Consider the following 24,061-nt stretch of genomic DNA (forward strand, 5'->3'; position numbering starts at 1 on the left):
GACAAGGGGGAATGCAGTGGGGAAAGAAGTTGAGAAGGGAGCATCGGGCAAGGGTATTTGTGGCTTGAGAATGGCTGGGTGAAATAAGGGAGGGCAAGGGATAGACTCCCTTATATATTATATGTAATATGTATATATTATATACAATATAATTTTGGCTAGGGCATCAGCAGGTTTTCGCTGAAAATCTATTGATTTCCATCATTATTCTTTCACAAAGGGGTTTGTGGAGTGCTGGGTTTCATGTGAGCTGCCAGTGTGGCTACAGATACTGCAAAGTGCCTTCGGCAACAAAAAGCCAGATACGGTGACTTTGATCAGAGTCAGATGGAGTTTGGGGGAATAAACCACACCAAAATAGGTGGTCATTGGAATAGAAACAGAAAGAGAAATTGTACATTGACCCTGAACTCATCTGACCGAAAAAAGGAATAAATCCCTCATTTTTTCAGCATAGAAACCTATGCAGTTTTCTAGAGACTAAGAGGCCTTAGATCTTACTGCTTTGTCTTTCCTACTGCTAGTAGGGCATTCAGCCTTAAGAAAATGATTAAGAATATGTTTTCTCAGGGTATTGCAGGCTTTTTACTATTCAATAACAAGGGGAAAAATGAATTAATATCATTCTGTTGGTTTCACAAATAGAGAAAGAGGACTTAAGGATTTTCCTCTCTTAGAAAAGTTTTATTTTGCAGGTCTTGACTGTACCAAAATTAGCTACATTTAGTGCATAATAACCCCATTAGTATTCAGCATGTACTTGAAATATATAAGCACACCAGATGAAAACCAGCAGTATAAAATTAGTGCACCAAGAGAAAAAGGCAAGGATTGGATCTGACCCTCCTGGGCTGGCTGTTGGTGAGCCTGCAACATGTGTGTGCTTTCTGCTTTACTCCCAGTGCCCTTGATTTCTCAGGCTGTTTTGAAAGACAAAAAGAAGGTTGGTAATCATACACCGGCAGATGGTTCCTTGGTTAGTTACTCTTTATTTAGAGCGAAGCAACTGCGATTCATCAGCTTTTTCTTTTTTGTAATAGCTACATCATGATGAACTTTCAACTCTAAATCTATTTCTAAGAAGTATTGTGTGGCAAATGTCTATTAATAAAACCTTGGACTGACTGGAAATTTCCTTTTTCAACATTCATATTCCATTCTTTGAGCTGTTTTCACCCAATTTTTTTTCACTTTTCAATGACAGCAGTCTAGAAAGTTTTCCAGTGAATGCCATATTAAATACATTGCTTTCATGCCTGCTATTAGAACTTAGATGTTTCTTTCTTTTGGATTTCCTTTCTTTACCTTAATTGCACATTGGTAGCTAATTAGATGCTTGTTTTTTATTTTGATTCTAAACATTTTTGATTTATCATTTTGGGGCAAATGCTATGCTTGTAGCACCTCCCTATGCGTATCAGAGTTAAGCTGTATCTGTGAATAGTCCTTTTGAACAGTATTTTACAGAACTCTATGTGCACTTAAAGTTAAGAATGTCTCTAAATAACTTTGCTAGCTGGAAGCTTGAAAAAAAATTTGGCACAATTTGCTTAAAGTTGAGGAGTAGGTCTCTACAATAAATAGAGAAAACTTCTGTTACAGTCCAGCTCATGGCTAGGAGTTCATTTTCCTTTTGATCCTTTTGGGTTGATGTAGGAATTCACTGCACATCTTAGATCCAAGTGAATATCAATTCCTTCAGTATTCCCTAATTAAGGGGAAATCCTGTAAAAAAAAACCCAAACAATGATGACAGGCTCTTTGAGGGCTTCTTTTTCATGTTTCCTACCTGAGCAGACATCAGTACAGACCTGCACCAGAATTACCGAGTGCAAACAAACTTGCACATGAAGCACTGTCCAAGTTTCCTTTCACAGATATTGGTGAGACTTTCACTGATATTTTCTTTCCAGCAGCACAAACTCTAGATATCAGAACTACTCACTTTTTTCAGGTATTAAAGTAGGTTGAAGAAAAAAAATATTACTATCTTGACCTTTAAAAAATACATTTAAAAAAAAAAACACTTTAGATTTGAAAAACAGAAGGGGACCATCTCTATACTTAGTTACTATAAAGAATTTAACGTAGCAGTGCTTATTCATTTTTAAAAATTCACCTGAATTTTGCAAGGGAAAATCTCAGGGTACTCATTTAATATCTTTAATTCTAAAAGAAACTGATCAAAACCTGCTCCAAATTATTTTATATTTGGACCTGACACTTCGGGTTAGTCCGTTGCAAATCTGTAAAATTCAGATCTAACTCAAAACTGGTCCATAGCTGGAGGGATCAAAGCCAAATTCAATACCATTTCCAGGTCACTCAGTACTATGCAAGTTCAGCTTTTTGGAAATTCTTCACTTCTTCTCGAATTATTACCACTACCAAGTATCTGTTTCAAGGTACATTCTATCACAGGGAAAGTGAGAGGAAGAGTCCCTTTTTCACAGAGGTTTTATGGATATACCACATTGCTGGCCTTCTTGCCAAAGATGTGTATATTGATTTCCTATGAGGAATGGCATGCTGTTAGTAGATGGGATCACTGACATGAGCGACTCACTCCCTTGCAAACTGTTGTCTTCCTTGTCTCCCTTTTGCAAAAAGCTCTCCTCTTATTGATAAAACTCTGTAGGCAAATGGGCATTTCTTCTCTTGTTTTATCCTCAGTTCACCTGCCTGGACTTGAGCTTGCCCAAGTGCTGCTGAAAGGCATAGGATAACATCATCACATTTTTGCATGGAGAAAGAAGATGCCATGAGGACATACAATGGAAGGTCCCTTAGCCAAAGCTATCCAAAGGTCTGGACCAACTATTTAAAGGATTTATTTTATCTACATTCTCCTTGCAGGACAGCCGAAGGTAACTGGGACTGTTGACATTCTCAGACTCCCTGCTGTGGGAAATGGGCACATCCCCAGTGCTCAGCTCAGCCAACTTGCCCTGCAGGCACCTCCGTCCCTGCCCCTGACTCCATGGATCCTCTGGCTGCCCTCCTCCTCCTCCTCTTCCCCTCTTTGGCACTGCTCTGAAACCCCCACGGGTCATACAGTGGGCAATGAGATTAAGACCAGGATTTGTAAAGATGATGCCTTTTCAGACAGCTTAATAGGCCAGATGCTCAGCTGAGGATCAGGCCATCTGTCCACTCAAGCCCCACCTGTACCAAACAGGTTATTGCTAGCAGAACTGTTAAGAGAAAGAGGGAGACAATTCGGGACATCAAACCCAAAACCCAGGTACATGGGGACATAGAAGGACATCCTGACACTAAGCACATGGAAGAGAAAATGAGAGATGATGTTAATGGCTGATACAGGCACTAGTAAGATGGAGGCAATCCCATCTGCATGCACAGCAAAGGGCTTCTTTGCTTTTTCAGCAGATATAAAGGAGCCCAAGAGTCAGCAAAAAATGTAATTATACTAACTTTAAAATCCTTTGCACTGCTGGAGTAATGTGAACTGAGCCCCTCTATAAATGAGTCAGGCCCAGTCTCCAAAGCCAGCTGCTCCTTTAGTGCAGTGATCTGTCTCTATACTTGCTGATAAGCAGACTATGCCCCGTGACTTATAATAAAAGGGAAAGATGGTCCCTGAACAAATCCAGAGAAGATGTATTGATTTGCAAATAGTTTAAAAGAATATTCAAGGGTCATGAGCTGACCCTTTTTCAGCTCTGACATTTTATATCAGGGAGGATCCTATTGAGATGGGAATTCATATCCTAGACATTGTTTTGTCTTGTTTCATAAATAAGTTGAATAGCTTAATTGATTGACACCCACTGCACTTTCCCAGCTTCCTCAGGCTCAAAAGTACACTGCTGTTTTCTGCCATAAATAATATGAACTTTCAATCAGCCGCCAGGCACAAAAAGGAATGAAAATTCTTCATACAATAGCTGCAATCTGGCATATGAGGCACTGCAGGTCTAAAAAGGAGAGCAGTATTTGATATCCCCAGGTATTCATTTTCTTCCTGTGGCAGCAATAGCATTTTCCTACCCAAATGTCCTAAACCCTAAAGAAGAAACACCCAGGGGCTCCTGCAGGGAGGAAAACCAGTTTGCCACAGCATTTATATGTGTCCAGGAGTTGGGAAACTGGTTTACAACCCTGTGAACACAGCATGGGGAAGGACAGGCTGGACCAACAAATCCAGTCCCTTAGAGGTGCCGGTAGAAGCATCTGTTCATCCCTCCTGGACTCTGATCCAACTCCATCTACATCCGAGTGATATTATTTGCCCCTAAGCTCCCCATTTATCCCCCAGTCTCACTCCTCCGATGGCTACAAACCTCCTCGTAATTTCCAGTCTATGCTTATTTGTGATTAATTGAGATCAATCTGTTCTCATAACAGGTTTATTCTTTTACTTAAATAGCTCTTTTTCTCCCTGGATATTTAGCCCTTAATGGATTTAGTGTTCATTTCTGCTCCTCAGCCCTGGTTTCACTAAGGGAAACAAGTAAGCCATAGATTTGAATCTCTTCTTTTTAAGACAATTTAACAGGCTTGTCAGGAATTCTAGTGACTTTTGGTGAGCTTTTGGGTAAGCTCATAGCCCACACTTTAAAAAAATGGGTGAAAAAATTAGTTTGAGAGGGTTGAGGACTTCCTCTTGAAGAAGAAAGGCTTGGATCTAAGCACTTACCTTTACTTGTTCAGGTTGGAAAACATTAGCTTCTAACTTCCCTGCACTTAAATTTCCTCACCTATAAAACAGAAAAGACAATACAGACCTCAAAGGGGTGTAATTAAGGTTTCTAAAATGCTCCAAGATCTTCAAGTGAAAGGTTGAATTCTAAATGCAAAGCTCTTTAGTCTGTTGTTCTTTACTTGGTACTTCTTAAGGACTGCAAACCCTGGAGAGGTCGTACTGAGGCAGGCTAAAGCCAAGGAAAGGCTTCTCCATTGATTACAGTGGGAAACTTTTATGTAAAAAATTACATAAAGGGTAACAGTTATCTGTGGCTAATACAGAGCAATAAAAACCAGGAGAGAAAGCATGCTGACTGAAACTATTGCAAGGCCGATTGCTAAGATGAGTAGTTTCTCTTTAGAAGCAGCAGCAAAGAGTTAAATCTATTTTTCTTGGTTTGCTTCAGAAGAAAACTCTCCAAGGATGACCACCATATGCATCCTCATCTGTAATTAATAAATGTTTGGAAGGACACTTTCCCACTCAACATATGAAATTATAGATGATCCCTTAATTCCCCAGACATTTGCAAGCCTTGTCTTGTCAGAATTGAATTTACTACAGCTGATTACCCTGAGAATGCACTGACCTTCTTAGCTCCTGCTGTGGTCTTTATTTTTTCCATGGCAGATAATATGGGGACCAGAAACTGGGGACTTGGTAGTAGGGATTATGTGATACTAATGAGACAAAGCTTATTGTTGATGTTAACTGTTATTACCACTAAAAAAAGTGCACAACTCCAGACAGATGGACTTCACTTTGTTATACCAGGAGGGAGCGAATGCATTTTGACAGTAGCAGCATCTATTTAAAATCTGGATCACATCTGGTGCCTCTCTAAAGCAGACCATATCTGATCAATCAGAATTATGGCTCTTCAGTCTCCAGACGAGTTAGAAGAAATTCATTATCTGTTTTGAAGCCTGCTTCTCTTTCATCTATTAAAAAATGAAATAAGATTCATTGTCACTGGATCCATTTAGCTACTGAAAGAAAAAAAAAAAAAGGACAGTAATTAAACTAACTAGCAGGCTCCACATCTGAAGACATGATTAATTCTTTGAAACACTGCGCATGTAGGTACTTGGCTCACACTAGGCTTCAGTCAACAGTTTCTTAGCTAATGAAATAGATAGCCTAGGACTTATCTTCGTTTCTGGTTATTTCATAAACTCTTGGAAACACGTGAATTTCTTCAGACTCTGTCAGAGGTCAATATTTGTTTTTCAGACACATTTAGCCCCTGTGCTGGGCATGGTGCTTGGGAGCTACCACCTTGCGGACAGCAATGTCCCCATGGGGCCTCCTACTCCTGAGGATGTCCCTGTTCTCCCATGTATCCCCTTCTGGACCAGCAGTTTTGAGGGCTGAAAGTTGACACTGTAATGCTGGGAATTCTTCTATGTGAGGTCTACTGAACCCAAAAAGATGGTGAGAGCCTGGGCTTATGAGTACTTAAAAGCAGAATGCAAAAGGATGTGTCCTGTTCTGGATCACTTGAATTTCTTAATATGATTATTCTGTTTACAGAGTTTTCTCTTGCCTTTGTTGATGAGCACAGAAGTCACATCAGCTATGACTTAGTCTCTTAAGTTCTTGTCACTGTTTCCATCTTTACCATGTGCTTCCTTTGAGGTCTGCAAGAACACAGTTCAGAAAGAAGCTTTCTGAAAGCAATCAATTTTTTTTATTTCCCTGATTCACAACTCTTAAAAGAAAACTTATAAGGCATTTTATGAGTGTTATAACTAAAGCTGGTGAGAGAACAAAGTGGTATTTTGGGGATGGGAAAACACAGAATTTAGGTTCAGAACTATATCCTTTGAAGAACAATTTAAAATGCTCATAAATATTTGTGAAATATTTCTCAAAATTCATTGTCAAATTGCCATTTTTTATTTGTGCTAATAAAACCCAGAGAAAACATATACTTTCATGATGGGGGTGGCGGCAGTGACCGTAACCTTCCAGAGGAGCATCAGGTGTGCATAGGAGACCAAAGCTGGCATTAATTTCTTCTGTACAAGTGATGGCTCAGAAGCAAATGATTTTGACTGCTTATGGATCATGTTCATATGGGTAAAGTACAAAATAAGGTTATAATAGGTGCCTGCCCCAAAATGCTAAACCATGCTCAAAATTAGGTGGGGCAGCTCCAAAGACATTATCTACCATGGGTTCAGGAACATCATAGGAAACTTGATTCTGGATGATATATATCAAAATCTCCTGCTAGCAGTACTAACTTCTCTGGATTTTCTACAAATAGTGGATGACAATTTTCTAAAGAAGAAGTAAAAGTTAATGGCAGCTAAGGTGGAATTGATTAGGTTTGATTGCTGTCTAAGCCAGTTAAAAACACATGATATTTCAAGACAGACAGTTTCACAAAGCTGAAAAAAAAAAATAAAATAGGTCCTTTCTTACAAGCCAGCTGTAAGAAAGGACTGAGGACTAAGTGTGATGCCTGCAATGAATAGTTTAAAATTATTTAGCTAGATGTAAAAAGAGCCATATAACAACAAAAAACCCAAACCAAAACTGTAAGAAAGCATGGTTCAAAAAACAATCTAGGATAGAAAAGGATGCAAAATGAGCAATAATAAAGATGAATGGATGGACGTTTAGAAGACAGATGTTGTAAACACTGAAAATACATGCTGAAGCTATATAAAATTAATAAGGAAGAAAAGGGATGCAAGGAAATACATATGGCTGAAGAAAAAGACAGTAAGAAGCACATGTTGAGTCCACTGGGACCAAAAATAAACCTACCAATACTATAAGCCCATGAGTAGTAAGAGCATTGAAATAGCCAGTAATAATGCAGAACGTCAGAAATGTTTAACAAATACATCCATTCCTTGCCCAGGAGAAAACCATTGTGTTCATATCATAAGGAAAGGATTAATATTTTCCACTTTAGCCATAATCAAAACTGAGGTAAAACACCCACTACTAAAGTAACTTTTTAATAATAGTACAACCAGATACCTTGCACCAGGATTACTAAAAGAGCAGGTTAGGAAGCGCCTCTGAATGCTGATTTTAGTAACTCAGGTCCAGAAGTGGCAGAAACTTGAAAGAAAGCAAAATTATGGCAATGTTTGGATACAGTAAAGGAAATGATCAAATAAGTATAAGTCTGTCAAGCCTGACACTTACTGAAGTAGTAATAACAAAAAATTTGACACGATTTAACTGCTGAAGAATTCAAGAAGGTACTCTAATAACATTTTGAAAGAATTTATGGAAAACAGAGCTAAAAGTTACTAATATAATCACTGTGAAAGACAGAGACAAATAGGACCTGTTGCTTTCACTTGTTCTAATCTCCAGAAAAGATGCAAAATATCCCCTTTATCCCCTAGGTAAGAAATACTTGGGGGTTAGGAAAATGTGACACAAAATTCAGACTTGCATTCCTTGAAAAAGCATCTGTTACCAAACTTAAGAGGATGGAGGAGATCCTAATCAGGGCTGGTACAATTTGATATAATTTTTTTTTAATTGAAAATAACCAGCTGTAATCTGTAAATTCTTTAGTCATGGTGATGCAGTAATAATTTTTTGTTAGTATCATAATTTAGCAATCATATAAAGCTTTGAAGCGGTGTGATCCAGAATAGTTGCAGAAGTCCAAAGCTGATATGCGATGCACTTGTCCCCTCTATTTTTACATACACTTCAGTAATCAACCTCCAATATAAAGAAATAAAGTATTTATGAAAGAAGTAGAAAAGAAACAGTCAACATATCTAATTTCTACCCAAGTCAGAAACACATATGAAGCATGGTCTCTGCAAATAACTGAGATACTCTTTTTTAAAATCTGTCATTCGTCTGCTGAAATAAGGCACATCAAATTCCTTGAGGTGAAGAGACAAATTCCCTTTTTGTCCTGAACTTTCTGAAATAGTCCCAGCACATGCTCACCACTCCCAGATGGAACATGCAACAGCAGGTTACTGAGTTCAGGGAATGACTGGTGTTCATGTTGCCAGTGTCTTTGTGCAGTTATTTCTGCATTTTCAAATGGCCCTTTTACCATATGGAGATGAAACTCCCTCTCAATCTCCAAATCATCACACCTGCTTTAAAATTTTCTGTGATTTGAGGGGTGGGACTGAAATTCCAGATTAGGACACAGGAGCATAGCAAGGTGTCCAAATTCCCACTGCAGTCAGTGGAAACTTAGTCAATGCAGTCAGTGAGATTTGGAGAACTATTTGTCTGAAGGAGACACTCACTTTGATTAGCAGATTAAATCCCACAGAAACTGCTTTAACGTCTCACTTTTCAAAGAAATGTATCCGATGTTTTGCATCAGGAAAACAGATCTTTCTTTTCCAAAGAAATATTTCATTATACGTTCCTCTTTGTAAAAAAAATTCTCCGCAGGACCATGCAGAAGGCATTGCTTACTGCTTTAAAGCAAATGTTCTTTCAAAGACTCCATTGTTCCTCAGCTTTTTGGAAACTTCTCTGCTTCACAGCTCTGTCCTCTTAATGCATGACGTCTGAAGGGTCCCCAGAAGCTACCCCCAGATTTTTGCAAACACCATGCCTGTTTTCCAGAATGAGTACAAACCAAAGCCTTGCAATGATTTGTCTCTGCTTTTTGTTCTTTTTGAAAATGTATTCTTCTTCACTTCTGGATGTGCCTGTTGACTCTTTCGAAGGAAGGAAAATGACAGCATTCTCCCAGATGCTGTGTATGCCCTTCCAGCTCCAGCTGGGAAAAAAACACTGTATCAGAGCCAGGCCTGCAGGGGATGCAAATTCCTTGTACCAAGATTGTCCTCACCAGACAGCCAAACTAGAGCCATCTCAGTCTTGCAGCAGAGACCTAAGGAATGACAAGCAATTTTGTTCAGGTCACCCTAAACTGTAACCTTCGGTGTGAACTCCCCTGCTTGCAGGAACAGAGTGGGAGGTGCGTGGCATGGGAACACCTAAGGTATGAAGACACATTTGCATCACATCTCTGATAATGAAGATATGCTGCCAAGCGACTGTTTACAGGTACCCAGTTATCACATCATGATTTGCAATATTCCAGAATATAATACAAAAAAAGACCCCAAAGTGAGACAACACCCTGCAACACCACCTCTGATGACAGAAACATATTTTCCACACTTGCAGACTTCACACCCAAACTAATGTCTGTTTAATAAACACTAGGGAGAGAACAAAATACTAACTCTGGAGTTTCATCAACAATTAGAGAAAACCTGTTAGTGTGTCAACAATCAGCTATTTCTGCTTGATGACCGTCACGCATGCTGGATGAGATGTGTTTCTCAATTGTTCTAATTCGGGACAAGGGCATGATACAGGTGTATACTAATTTCAAAAAGCAATCAGATAGCCTGACTTATGGATTGTATTAAAAGGAATTTCATGGTGGAACTCAGACACAAAATTATCTTGTTTGTACATATGGTATAAGCACATTTTCCTCCCACTTTGAGTTTGGATTTTAAAGCTAATTACATTTAGTTAGACAAGATGAGGAGATTTTTAAGTGCGTTGACAGTCTTTCTGCCTTGCAAGTTATGCCAATTGCTAATTATTAGCACTTTATAATCTTCTGATCTTCACCCCTGACATCTTTCTTTGAAGCATTTTAATTCAGATTCTTCAGGTATTCTTCAGATCCCTACCTAATCTTCCCATTTGAACATCATTCACTCACCTTCCACACATGCCAAGAGTTACATTCCTTGTTGACTTACTTAGCAATACAGCTTTGCAAGATCCCAGGATGCTTGTCATCACAATGTTTGGTAATGCAAATACTCCCTGGAAGAATAAAGAAAGTACTTGGGTTTTTTTCTCACCAAAATATCGTATTCTAATTTTTTTCAAAAAAACCTTACTAAACCCCAAATTTAAACAGTTTTTATGGCTTTTATAAAAAGGAAACAAAACTCAAATATATTAAAGAAAGACACAGAGCTGAACCAAGAGCGCAACAAAGCATTATAGTCCTAATTCCTAAACCCAAGTAAAATTTCATGATCTTGGCAGGAGTCAAGCTGAATTTCAGTAACCTGAGAACTTTAATAAACATGGTCCAAGCCCTTCAACGGTTAAATCAGCCTAAAAAAGAGAAGCCCCTTCCCTGGGGTCCTCACTGGAGCACCGTCTGCCACCAGTGGAGGACATGTCCTGCTCAGTCCCAGCACTGCTGGGAGGTGCTCTCCCTTTCAAAGCCAGCCAAATCCATTTGCGTCACACATGCTGCCTGCCCAGGACCATCCCTTTTCTGTGCCTGTGCCCGTTTGGCAAGCCCCCCAGCCCTTCCCCCAGTCCATGCTCCTATCACCTCAGTCTGCACACACACAGATCGCAGCCTGAGCACCATTTTGGCACTTCAAATACACAACACCTGTTTTGAAGGTTAACAGATAGTGACAAGTATAATCACAGTCTCTGCTGAGGTTTTAGCCTGCCAGTCAGCCAATTACGCTATTATTTTCGATAGTTTTTTCTCCCCACACATATACCCCTTCACTTTGCAAGGCAGCTCCATAGGCAGCTGCAACATGCTCCATTTTGGAAAGACGGTTGGCTTTTCTGTCTCCTTCCTGGTGGCCAACAGCTCTCAATGCTATTCCTTGCCATGCCAAGGCACTGGACCGTGATACCGCTCCTTGACAGGTGCATGGCACAAGGAAGTTCCAGTAGCTTTGTCCACCTTATGTTCATCAGTGCCACCACACAAGTTGAGCTTACCTCTGGAGCTCCATCCCCACGTTTCACCTCTCTCTGAAGTCCATGGCCAAGAAGAGTCATGAGCTGCCTCGGTCATGGATGCACGCTGCAGGACCGGGATTGGAGCTGGGGTCACTACCAGGGCAGGAGGGGGAGGCTCATACATCCTTGTCTAAACGTTCCCACGACCAGGAAGTTCCTCCTAATCTCAGTGCAGTGCAGGGGGCTCTCCTTTGTCAATGACTGTACTTTGACAGACGTCTTCTCCCCAGGCAGCCCGGGCTAGTCTCTTCTGCAGTGAGGAGGATAGAGAAAAGGGCCTTAAGATGTGAGTGTAGCAACACCCTCAGCTTCCCCCAAGCCCTACAATACACAGTCTACTGGCATTCAGGCCTACAGCCTCAGCAGGGACACTGTGCCTGGCCACTGCAGTGTGTAGAAAAACACAGGCCTAAACATTCGTACTTTCAGCATTAGGCTTCCAAAAACTTCTGCCTAGAAGCTTCTCTAGATTTTTCAGTACACTATTTTGATTTTATCTTAGTACAGAAAGTAGAGACCAAGCTTTCTCTTTCCATTGCTGGAAAAGGGTCCAAAGATATCTGCAGCACTAAGAGCATTCAAAGTCCATCTCTATTACAAATCCTGCTGACCTAAGCTGAACAGCATGGACGCTGAGAGAGGGTTCTTTCTTCAGGGTACATAACACACTCTGCAATTGAATTCTGAGGACAGAAAACAAACGTTGAGCCTGGTGGATGTAATCTGGGCAGGGGGGAAAAGCTAGGTTGTTGCTTCATGAAACAGGAGCACTCAACTTTTTGAAAAGACTTCCCCCCCCACCCCCACCCCAATTAAGCTGAAAAAAAAAAAAGGCAGCTGTAAATACTCATTTAAGGGGTCATTAACTCTGCTGCCCAAAATAAAGCAAACATAGCAGCATTGTAAAGAGCTGTGATGAGCTGTCGGAGTCTGCAGCACTCCTTCACAGTCAAATCCATTGCTCATTTCCACTGGAGCCAGCATGCAATTTCTGTAGGGCTACACAAAGTGTATAGCCCTGTCCCTGTTCCAGTGATGGGGGACACCAACCATGTTAAGCAGGTTCACAGCACCAGAAAGCAGTGACAAAGACAGTGCTGGCATCTTTGTGGTGGAAAGTCAGAGGCTCAAGATGCAACAGGAAGACATAACATCGTTGGTGTTTATGATGTGTCAGAATAAGAAAATGCACAGGGCTATTTCCTTTGGGGTGGGAAGGATGGATAGAGCATAAGGTTTTCCTCCCTGCTGGCTTCCCAACTGCCTAGCAGGACCTGTAAATGAGCATGGCACTCTCCTAGTTTGAGGGAAAAGAATATATTTTCCCCCTACAACTTTCTGTTTGGGGGAATCCACAATTTCCTTACAGAGTGCAAGCTGATGGCAGCACAGTTTCCAGTGGGCTCCCGTACTTGTTCTGAGTTAACAAAGTTTAAAGACCTGTGAGGAGGAGGTAGTCAGGGGGGACCTGGGGTTGCCAGATGCCAAAATCTTATGCCAATGTCCCCTGTGACCTAAAGATGTACTAGGGCAGCTTGAATGCATCATATCCCAGAAGAAAAATTGTGGGGCTTGGCATGGGGGTGTTGAGCCTAGAAGTGGTGTTGAGATGATGAACAGCTGGCAACAACAAGCCCAGATATCACATGCCCCTTGCAGGGAGAAGGCTGGGAGAGAGCAAGGAAAGAAGAAAGACTGGACCAGCTCCTGTGCATCGCAAAGTGGTACCTGGAGGTACTGGCTTCATGAGATGGAAGATCAGCCGAAGATGTATATCCCACCTTGACCATAGAGTGGGAGAAGGGTCACAGCACATACCCAAGAATGCAGGTGATGGTGGTCTGACAAAGAGGTTCACACCAATTCATGGTCCACCTACTCCTGGTGTGGGAGTGTGGGACTGAGACCCCTCCACATGCTGGAGCACTGGAACATAAAAGCTGTTGTGGATGCTGAGAAACCAGAATGGCTCAGCAAAACAGTCCACGGAAGGGAACAGGTTATTTAAAATTTGTTTGCCCAGGCTATACACCAGCAATGTTGTTTGGAGGCCAACAAACCTACTGAGGGAGCAGTATGAGATGAGGATTTAGATGCCAAGTTCTCAAGAGGCTTTTCCAACCACAACACTGCTGCTAATTTTAAACAAAATCTGTTCCTGTCCATTCTGCATGCCATCCTCTTCTCTGTCACAGAAGGCAACCTGAACCTGATACACCCTCCAGACATGTATTTATTTATTTATTTGCTGCCTGATCACCTGGTGACCACTCATCCCTCTAGAACATCCCATGGCATCAGGGACAGCTGGGGTGCCAAGGGCAACCAGCCACCACTGTATGGGAAAGGACAGAAAAATGCAATAAAGTTGCTGATGTGGTGCACCCAGAGTCCCCAGGAAGCATAAGGATCTGCATGTTGTCCAGCTCTCCTGTAACACAGAGCAACGTACCTTCACTAAAAATAGGGGTTGCATTTGAACCAAAGCTGTTCCTAAAGGGAGGCTGACTTCACAAATGCAATTTTTTTCTGAAAGCAGATCACCTTGGCAAATGCTTTTCTTTTCTCTGAGAGAGGGGAGATGGAGGAAACGCCTGCTCAGAGCTCTTGTGTCCTCAGCTGCACGACAGGTCAGTAAAGAGCAATGAAACACCCCATCAACCGAGCCTGTGCTATTAAATTCAAACCAGCAATGCCACACGACTTTTACCCATATCATATAATCAAATAAAACTGAAATTTCCATTCCTTTTCAACTGCAGTAATGCTGTTGGAATGACGTGTAGGGTAACACCGGGAAAGTTACTGCTGTAAAGTAAGCACCTGGGGTTTAGTTTGCATACCACATGGATTGGGGGTTATTATCCATTTAACATATTTCTTTTGTCATATATTAGAAGCAGAGCTTTTGAGCAACAATATATTTGCATACACTGTTAGTTAAAACATTCTGTGGTATATTGCTAACAGGATTCCAGAAAAGCCCGAACCAGGAACACCACCATTACCAAAAAACCAGAGGGCATGTCCTCAGGAGAAGGAAAAGACAAAACACCTATATTCCACACTGGCATCCAAAAGTTTCCCATTCATCAAAGCCAAAATATTGTCATGATCACAGCATTTTTGAATTAAATCCAAGATAGGTGGGTAGGAAAATGCCAGGAGCACTTATTTTTTTTTTCAAAAATTTCTGAAAGGAAATAATAATTTATAAAACCTTTCTCACTGGGAAATAAAAAAAAAACAAACCCAAAACAATTAGAAAAGGAAAAAAAAAAAGAAAAAGGAAAAAACCCACAACAGCCAATTCTAGCTACGTATGACCCTGCCAAACAGTTTTTGTAATTACTACCCCAGGAAAGACCTGGGCTATAACTTGGGTTTCCCAGTGTTTAATTAATTAAAGCAATACATAACAATAGTAAAGAATTTGTTGGTTTTGCCATGGCCTGACCTGGAAACTGTGGCCAAACTACCAGGACTTTCTTGTGTCTGGTCCTGTGTTGCTGGGTTTTGTTGATTTTTTTTTTTTAAGTAACCCCATACAGACTGCATGTGCTCTCTAAACAAAGCCAAGGTTGTGAGCACCCAATGCCACAGAGCACAATCCCCCTGATGTGCCTAACAGCTCCCAAACACACATCTGTCCCACTCCTTCCCCCATGGATTACTCCATCCCAGGACTCATCTGTTTTAGCTGGTTACATTTCAAAATACAGAAGAGAGGAAATATCATTCCTCATTTGTTTTCTTTAGTGTCTAGTTAGCCTCATAAACAACAAGGGGGGTGGGGTGGGGGTGGCAGGGGAGGGATTTTAAAAAAACTCCTCCTGCATGGTATTTGAGATTTGAAGATGGGAAGGTGAGATAGATTCTTTGGCACTACACGGGCAAGTGGGCAGAGTAATTGCTCTGATAGCTGGACCCAACCTTCTGCATTTCTGCTTAGCAGGTTAATGCTGAACCACTCTTCGCGAACCTGCAAATGATCTACAAAAGCTACACAAGGCACATGACTGAAGCTTTTACTCAGGAATAAACTGGAAGAAGGCTCAGATTTCTGATTCAATATCTGGTTTTGCCACAGAGGGTAAATGATTTCTGTCATACAGACATGGAGACAGCTCTGCTTATGATAACTTATCAACAGGGTAGCAGAGAGAGGCAAATGCATTATTAGCCTCTCAGTCCCTGTGTAAGAAAATGTGGATAGATTTCTGGGTGGTTGCTCAAGCCCAGACACCAGCTTGACCACATGTGTTTGGGGCACTAGATAAATAAAGCCACCTACATCACTTACAAATAACAGAAAACAGTGAGCAGCAGGGAGAACCTCCTTGAGCCTTCAGGAGAAGGTCCTAGCTGAGCTAAGTGCAGAGACCGGTTCCCTGACATGTGGCTGAGACCACACCAAATCACTGTGTCATTCCCCATCACCAGGAAAGCTCGGTCCATCTCTGGTGACCACAGCACACAAGCTGACCCCAGGACAGAAGGCAATGGAGGGAGAGAATCCTCTTTCTTGACTCATCCATACATAGCACTTCGTGTCTTGAGCACCACAGAGCAACAGTGTGGGAGACACCAGCCTTGTACTGAGGCAGAGCATCTTCCTCAGTCCTCAGCCATGACTCTGCAGCTGGCCGTGCCAGGCCTGCCCATCGCCATCCACCACAAGGACATCATGTATGTGTTCATTTTAAATCTAGAGAGGTGATCCACGCCTCTGCGACTGTGCAGATAACTGATGCTTAGCCAATTAGATTGATCTGAGTGTCCTAAATGGGATGTAGTCAGCATTTAAGTAGATCATTGACAAAAATAGAAAATCAGAAGAGCCTGGGAGCTATTTTGGTCTAGCCTTTGACTGTAAATGGTGTGGCTGATAGCTGAGACCATTGGCTCCATTACAAGTAAAAGCCCCATCTAGAGTAAACAGATGAACTGAGTCAAATAGACCAGCTTCTTTTTTTACATTTTGGTAAGGTGTTTTTCCTATGAGAAATACCCTTAACACGATCTACATTGCCTTATCCCAAGGTCCCTTACAAGGGAAACAATTAACCTCTACTGTCCCAAAATACCTTCTCTCTTTCATGTGTATCCCATTATTGCTGTACACAAATGTTTTCAGATGATGCCTTTTGATTCATAACACTGATATTCATATATGAAAATGCAGCCCATATCTTCTAGCAATATCAGAGGACTTGGTTTCCAGTAGATAAGACTGCTGCACTAAACCATATTTTGGAATGCAATATCCAGCCTTTGATCTCTGACTGGCTTAATATTTGCCTCCCACTATAGCATTTGAGTAATGTTAATGGTCTTTTTTTTTTTCCAACCAACACCTGTGAGAGGGAGGGAAGTAGTATTATCACTGTTTTATAGAGGATCACTGTTAGCAGAAACAAATTAAGGTCAAGGTTATCTGAAACATTATCAGAAATAGTTCTTCTGGGTCCTACTGAAGGTATTGGAAAAGGTAAGAAAGTTGGTCAAAATTGTTCTTGGAAGCTAAACTTCCCCTGACAGTAGAAGAATGCTTAAACTAGAAAAAAAAACACACCATCACAAATCCCAGTGGGTGAAAGCTGAAATAAAGCACTGAAATAGACAGTATTTTTCTCAGCTGTGAGGATAACCTTACCATGATCTCCCAAAAGTGGGGTCCTTCAGTCCTTCACTCAAGAGTAGATGCCTTTTTCAAGCTCATTTGGAAGCTATGAGCCTGATGCAAAATGATATCTTATGGTCTGAATCATGCAGGAGGTCAAACTGAAAGATCATCATAAGTCCTTCCAGCGTTAAAGTCTATGACAGATTAGTGTCTTTCATACGGATAGTTCTTGCTCTGAGCAGATGCTGAATTATTTCAGCATTTAAGTGTTTTGCTGCTGGCTTTGATAGGATTCACTGCTCTTACCCTGCTGCCTTCCAGCTTTTTATCTTCAAGAGAATGCCCTGCTGGTAAGGGCTGACACGAGCTTTGTTTTCCAGTAACCATTTTATTATAATAAGCACTGGATCCAAAAAAGGACTGACAACCCAAGATAAGAGAGTGGCAGAGTATCAATTTACAGCTTCTTTCTCAAGACAGGCACATCCCAGAAACACCAACTGTACACATGGAGGAAATGTTTGAAAAACACTTCCTGTGCTGTTTTGTTCACATTGCTCCAACATGCCAAGGATTCTCAAGTATACCAGCCTGAAAATTTTCCAAACGATACCTGGGATGCCAGAATTGTGCTTTAGTGGATGACATCTCCTAATATGTCACCTTGGACTGAGGTCCCATGAGGAAAAACCTGCTATTAAAGTCCAGCCTAATTGCAAAATCATGGAATAATTTAGATTGGAAAGGGACCTCTGGAGATCCTTACTCTAACCCCTGCTCAAAATAGGGTCACTGTCAGAGCTGTCTGCTCTAGTTTTGAGTATCTTCAAGGATGGAGAGTCCCCAGACTCAAACTACTGGCAGAAAAGCAATAAATAATGGAACCAAACTTTTCCTGCTAGCAGTAGAGGCTAGAGCAAGTGACAGAAATAAAGGGTAGCAGAAGAGGTTCCCAAGTTGTAGGCCAGGAGGCTCAGACCTGAAGTTTTGGGACTTGTAACTGGAGAGGGGGTAGAAACTCTACCCTTGGAAGTTTTCAAGAGGTGGCCAGACAAAGGCTGAGGTGGCCTGACTTCCCATCAGCAACAGCCCTGCTTTGAACAGGAGGTTGTACTAGATACCTCTGGAAGTCCCTTTCAACCAACGTGTCTATGAAGCTGTAAGCAAATAGGTCCATGGTTCAATCAATCAATGGAAGCCAACACAGCTTTTGTAAACTCATACCTCAAAAATATCTTAGCTATTTCTGAAGGATTGACAGACATCAGAGTCAGAGTAGTTTGGTTGATTCACTGCACTTGGGTTTCAAAAAACACTGACACCTGGTAAAGGCTCTAGAGAAATTATTGTCATGGGTTATCATAAACTCATATCAGATAAAAACATGGGAAGTTTAAAGTAAGCATAAATAATGATATGTATGCACGCATACATGCGTGTGTGTACATATGTGTATATATTTTTGTATATATGCACATTCTCATGTATGTAATTAAAGAGTTCCTGGGAAGTCCCCCAACACCTTGTAACTTGTGCTGGAATTTCAGCTGTTTAGTGTACAGTGATCTGGAAAGAGGAAGAGCGATGAAATGACCAATGATCAAGTGCTAAAAGTTATCCAGCATTTTCAGATCTAAGCCTGAACGTAATTGTGGGACGATCTCATGACACTGAGTAACCAGGCAATGAAACCACAGTTAAAAAGTCAGTGTCAATAAGCACAGATTAATGTAAGGGGGAGAAATCATACTAGCCATACAAAGGAAAAGGACTGAAGTAATTGTGAATAATTGTCTGAAAATTCCAGGTCAGCAGCTTTGAAAAAGAGAGTGAGAGTATTTATCAGCAAAGGGCAGAGAACAAAATAAAAAGTCCATTGCTATTGCACACGCTCAAATATTGGCAACTTTGGACAGCCCTGGTCAGTATTTCTCAATAGCAGAACCACAAAAGGTAACGTGGAAGGCAATGCTGATCTGAGACCTGGAGTGGCATTTTTATGCCAAGTGACTGCATCGACTCTTCAGCTTGAAAAGAGCTGATGGAGGGGTGGGTCCCTAGATGCAATGACACCAGAAACAGGTTGCTCCATCTGTAGGTTTAATTTCCCCCAGCCTTGGCTTAGCTTCCTTGCAAAAAGCACAACTATACACAATTCATACCAGTGCACCCAGATGTTACCCATAATGTGTGCAGAGGACAGGCCAATTAGCAGCCTGAGGCCATTTAGGTATTTCATTCTGCGATGGCCAGATTACATATATGTGACAAGGTCTACAGAAACCTCTCATTTCAGTCTGCAGAGGTAGACTGAGAGAAGGAAGGAAAGCAAGCAAGAGACAGACCTCTGACTCACAGGTGCTCGGGTGCGATAAGAATAAATGAGAAACGGTTCAAAACACGCTGCATCTTTCACACCCACAAGCCTCATGATGCGACTGTAACAACCATGTAGTTTTGAGTGGCGTCAGGAACAGCAGGGATTCCAGTTCAATGCTGCTACTATTTACTTAAAAATAGTATCAGTGGGTGGAAACGCCTATTTCCAGTTTTGTAAGGGAATAAATCACTCTAGAAGTCTCCGCTCCCTCCAGAAATATCAGTGTCAGGGGACATGACACATTCAACAGCCTGGAGGACAAGGTCTGGGCACCAAGAGCAGTGGACAGGACACTGTATTGCATGGGCCAAACTGGGGCTGGTGCACAAAATCTAACTGTCCTTTTACTGTTCCCAAGTAATGAGCCCAGTGAAAGAAAAGCAGTCTGCCCCCTTAGATCGAAAGGAGCTTTCTCCAGGTCTGGGCCACACGTTGCCATAAGAGGCAGGGACCTGAACTGCCAGACATTTTGTGACAGCTGAACATATTTGTATTTGGTGGGTAGTCCTTTCTAGAAAAACTTTCCTACCAATTGCTAAATACTCTGGAAGATTTATGACGTAGGACATTAAGAACTAAGATGCTAAAACGGTCAAGTTAGTAGCTCCTACCCATACTCAAGCTCAGCTTTCCTGACACTATATACCAGTCCCTTGAGCTCTTGGTACGGTGAGCATCATCCAAATCCATTTGGGCTCCTCCTCCTGGTATAACCAATGTGTAAGTCACAGACCGGAGCTTCTTGGCAGTAGTATTTTGACTTAAGCATCTTACAGAACACTAAGAGACCATTATAGAGTCCTGCAAAACCAGGCAATGCTACTTTTGAGTTTCAGTTTTGCCTGACAGGTTTCACGAACCTAAACTCAACCCCACAAAGCTTTGCAAACAGAGAGTGTGACAGGAAAGTTGGCCAGCACCCAAGCCCATCCTGACAGGGGAAACTGGCTCAGCTGTTTCTGAAAACACCTACTCAGTTCACCCATGCAGTGAGCAGTTTTACAAGTTAGTCATTAACCACCTCACCCTCACTGAGGCACACACAATGTATAATAACCTCATGATGTGGGTTTCCACACTCAAGTGCTTTGCAGATGTATAATGGATCCAAACTCTCACACACCCCTTTGGGGTCTTGGGGAGGAGTGGAAGGAAGGAGTCTTGGAAGGAAACTCCCATGATGGTTTCAATGGTACTCTGGTTGCCAAAAAGGTGTCGGGATTCTCTGTGGGTGCAGCCCCAAGTGATGAAGGTGAGTTACAGAAAGTCAGCTGAGGCATTACGGAACTTGAAAACAGCTGCTAGAAGCTGCATTGTGCAGTACTGCTCACTGGCAGGAGCTTACCCAGTATGTGAGAAACGAGAGTTCCTCCTCCACCTGGAAAAGACTCAAATCACCATGTTGATTGGAATGTGACTTAAATACAGGGGTACTGGCACTGCTGGATCAAGGCATGTCCTGTTGAAGTTGGCCTGACAGGTAGCCACACAGGAAAGACTTATGGGGCTAGAAAGATGCCTGGTAGAGAGGAATGAGACCTGGCAATTCAGGCATTCAGCAGAGACCTGGCTCCTATTTCTTGCTCCAGTTGGGTATTCTTTATCACTAGATCATGCCTCCTGTCTCCAGGACAAACTCTGCATCGCACTACTCATTTCCTCATCTGTTCGTATTTTCAGTGGCCTGTTAAGTCTCAAAGAAGGGCCAGGAATAGATCACACAGAAGAGGACCATCCTCTTTTGTTTGATTTTGAAGAGATCTACTCAGAGAGAGCTGCTTTCTCCATGAAGCCCCTGGCCCACTGCCCCCTCAGAGCAAGACAAGCCTTGTCAGCACAAGGGATGATTTTCCGACTGCCTTCTGGCACTCAGGGATGCTGCCAGCAAGCATGGAGGTAGGGCTATAGTGAAAAGCTGGAAGGAAAATTTGATAAATAAAAGGTTTCCCTCCCCTTCACAACAGTGACATTATGGAAGAAAACAAAACAAAAAGTGACACAGGGCTGAGATAACGCCCTGCACACTGTCTAACCCTCTGGTAGGGTTCCCTCTGCTCTTCCAGGATGGAAAGCCTAGGAAAGAGAGGATGCCTCAGCTGCAGAGCCCAAGGTCCTTGTCCCTTGTTTAGGACCCTCCATCCCTAATTAATTCCTGATAAACTTGCCATGGGGTTTAAACGTGAGCATCGTGGTAGCACCCCTGTACCCTGAAGCCCTCTTCCAGGCAGCGGCTGTGGTTGCATCTGGTTTCCTCCCTTACACACAGTAATTTTGCCAAGCGCAAATCAGGGTCCGGTAGGTGGCATTTCCTCGGCTGGGAAGAGGGACTGGCCATGGCTGTGCCACAAGGTGCCGCAGGCCTTGCTGAAGGCCACAGGCCTCACTGCCTGCTGCAGGCCTCACCGAGGGCTGCAGGCCGCAGGCCTCGCTGTGTGCCACAGGCCTCACTGAGGATTGCAGGCCTCAATGGGGACTGCCACACGCTCTGGAAGGAAGTAAGTTTTACTTCCATCTGGCAGCTCTCAGTGCAACAAATCAAATGATGCCTTATCAGTTTTAAGACAAAAGGGGAAGGGAAGAACAAAAGATCAGAGCAGGACTGATCTCTGTCTTGTCAGACTCCCCAGGGCTCTTTCCTGTTTATGAAAAGTTTGCTGAGGGCTACAGAGGAGCCTCAAGTACAACCTCTGCTCCAGACAGCCTCGAGCACTCAAGAGGAGGAAATGACTCCAGACTTGGCAAAGTGAGGCCCATCTTTGCCTGCATGTCCTGCTACTCACTGGAAAGTAGAAAGCAAAACGTCTCAGAGGAGGCATGTGGAGCACCGCTTTTTGTCACGACCCTCAAAGTGAAGGCAAATGCACACTGAAAATGTGTCACTGAAAAGGATGCAGGTAACATCCTAGTCTGGTGGAGTTGGGAATGCCGTGGAGCCAACAGCATACGTGGGAATGAGGCTGTTTTGCCATGCTATCACACAGGGTCTCTCATGAACTGACTCAATGGGAACAAAGATCTCATACTTCAAGGTTGCCGAGTTTGCTTGTTGTGCTCATGTGTGAGCACTTTTAGCCTACAGACCTCAAGTGTTCTGCCAAATAGTTATGGGAAGACTTTCCCCTGTCCAAATTGCATTTGCAAGCAGGTAGCATTTGCTGTGGCATTCACAGAGCTCTTGTTCCTGCAGTAAAGGCATGTGTGTAGGGTTCTGGGTTTAGATGTTTTTTTAATAGAAGCCAAACCTTGGTTTGCAAACACAAGAGCTACTCTGCCCTCTAAACTGGCAAATCTGCTCATGATGGCTTGGCTTATGAGCACAAGTGCAGACTTTGGAACACGCACAGGGATCTGGCGGCTCTGCAAGGAGGTCCACACTTTAAGCAAATCACTTGCCAGTGATGTCTCCCCACCCTCCCCTCCAGGCCTGGCACAGTGAAGCCCTTTGGGGAATGTAGTCCCCCCTCTCATTCAGCACAGAGGATGCCAGCCCAACCAGCCATCAAGATCCACATCCTTGCCTGCCCAGCCACATTGCCCCATGCAAGCCACGGGGCTCAAGTAATACTCACCCCCTCAGGTTGGATTGTAGGCCCCCATGAAGTAAGGGGCCACAGCACCACCTTCCAGCAAGGGACCCCTCTTGGGCCAGCTCTGCCATCTCCTATGACTGTAAATCCACACACTGGGCAAAGCCAGTGGGGAAACAGCCCCAACTCTCATCAGTGCCCTAGTGAAGACCTATCTGGGCTGCCCACCTGGAAGGTAAAAGTCAAGAGCCTCTGGAGAGGAGAGGACCTGGCCACCAAACCTTAACATCCTTCCTCCCTCTCTCAGGGTATGGGAAGAAATCTGAGAGAAGGTACAAAGCTGCTCCTTCTCTGCAGGGGCAGGTCAAGATTTGATCCACGAATGACGCTGCAAAGGACAATGAACTTGTGCACCAGCATTCTTGGCAGGGATCTTATGGTGATGAATATATCAAATATCAAATAGCTTGGGTGGGGAGAAAAAGGTAAAAAAAAATTACTTTGCTGAAAGGGAACAGAAATAGGCCATGGCACAGATCTCAACTCTCTGCTTACCAGCAAAGCTGCTGCTGCATGAGCTTGGAGAGTTGAGACCCTGAGGACTAGCCTGTGCCTCACTCCCACAGCTTCAGCAACAACTGACACCTATGAGAGAAGCAAAGGCTTTTCACCAGGTGAAGCTGAAGGACCCTTATGCTGCCCAGGACCCTTCGCTTCAAAATGACCAGCTAAAACATGCTCATTGCCATGTCCGCAAAAGGCCCTTCTGAGGCCCCTAGTGTAAAAGGTGAACCCACGAAACACCTCCGTGGTACAACAAGGAGTGCATAGGCGAGCAAGTACAGTTCAAAGGCACTCTGTCGACCAGCGACACAATGTTCTCCTCCTGACTGCCAGCCACGCAATTGCAGTCTGTGGTCTGAAACTCCCTCCCAGGTCCATCAGCAGCACATGGTCTCAGTGCAGTGCCCCTTGGGCTGTAGCTGTGGCTCAGGGAGGCTGTGGTCCTCCAGCACCCTGCCATGTCTGCTGGCACAGGGATACCCTGGCTG

The 24,061-nt window shown here is 42.8% G+C and overlaps 1 long non-coding RNA gene across 6 annotated transcripts in view; it reads right to left on the reverse strand.

Moving 5' to 3' along the window:
- The window catches only part of LOC121087211, a 50,626-nt gene that overhangs the window by 12,594 nt on the left and 13,971 nt on the right, over window positions 1–24,061 (reverse strand). For 3 of the 6 annotated variants that reach the window (XR_005827549.1, XR_005827547.1, XR_005827543.1), the window contains exons 1-4: window positions 17,133–17,376; window positions 11,456–11,726; window positions 10,413–10,519; window positions 4,661–4,721 (exon numbers count right to left, since the gene is read on the reverse strand). This is a non-coding gene — a long non-coding RNA (uncharacterized LOC121087211). Of the gene's footprint in view, window positions 1–4,660; window positions 4,722–5,429; window positions 5,650–7,705; window positions 7,790–10,412; window positions 10,520–11,455; window positions 11,727–17,132; window positions 17,377–24,061 lie in introns of those variants that run through there. The other 3 variants (XR_005827546.1, XR_005827551.1, XR_005827550.1) reach the window with 3 other exon arrangements.

The sequence above is a fragment of the Falco naumanni genome, chromosome 1 (genome assembly GCF_017639655.2).
Source record: "Falco naumanni isolate bFalNau1 chromosome 1, bFalNau1.pat, whole genome shotgun sequence".
Taxonomy (NCBI): domain Eukaryota; kingdom Metazoa; phylum Chordata; class Aves; order Falconiformes; family Falconidae; genus Falco; species Falco naumanni.